We start from the raw sequence: 729 nt of genomic DNA on the forward strand, positions 1-729 counted from the left end.
TTTGATTTTAGTGAGTTTGTAGATGATTTTGAATGAATTAGAAAAGTAGTGATTTAGTTAAAATACTAAACAAAATCATCTGATTTAAAATTTGTTTTTTTAATAAAAAAGTTGTACCAAAATACTTTAGAATCATCAAAATCTCAAAAATCCATTAGTTAAACTATTTTTAATAATATAAATTTTAAAATAAAATATAAAATTCTAAATTTAATAACACAATTTGTATAAAAAAGTTAAAACTCATGTTAGGAAAAAATATAAACATTTTATCTTAATAAAAATTATTTCAAATATATTTGTAAACATTAACTATCTATATTAAATCTTTAATATAATTAAATGGCAAACAGAAGAAGATAATACCAGTGAGTTTAAGAAACAAACGTTTAAGAACAGAAATTAATTCATAATTTGTGTGTTATAGAAATTTCATTCGGCTTATTCATAATAAAGGTAGAACCAACTTTTTAAAATGTAAAACAATTGCATATTCATGAAAATCTTAATGGTAAGATGAATCATATGATTTCTGGTAAAATTAACAAAATATAAATAATGAAAGCTAATATTATTTTAAGCCTAGCAAAATTTAAATTATTAGATGGAAACTAAAAATAAAAATATCTTATATTGATTGTTGTATTTGTAAAGTAACAAACCAAGACCAAAAAATTTTGGACGAAAAAATAATACTCATTAGACCCACAAACCACGCACTTCCAAGCC

This window comes from Brassica rapa, chromosome A03 (assembly GCF_000309985.2).
Source record: "Brassica rapa cultivar Chiifu-401-42 chromosome A03, CAAS_Brap_v3.01, whole genome shotgun sequence".
Classification (NCBI taxonomy): domain Eukaryota; kingdom Viridiplantae; phylum Streptophyta; class Magnoliopsida; order Brassicales; family Brassicaceae; genus Brassica; species Brassica rapa.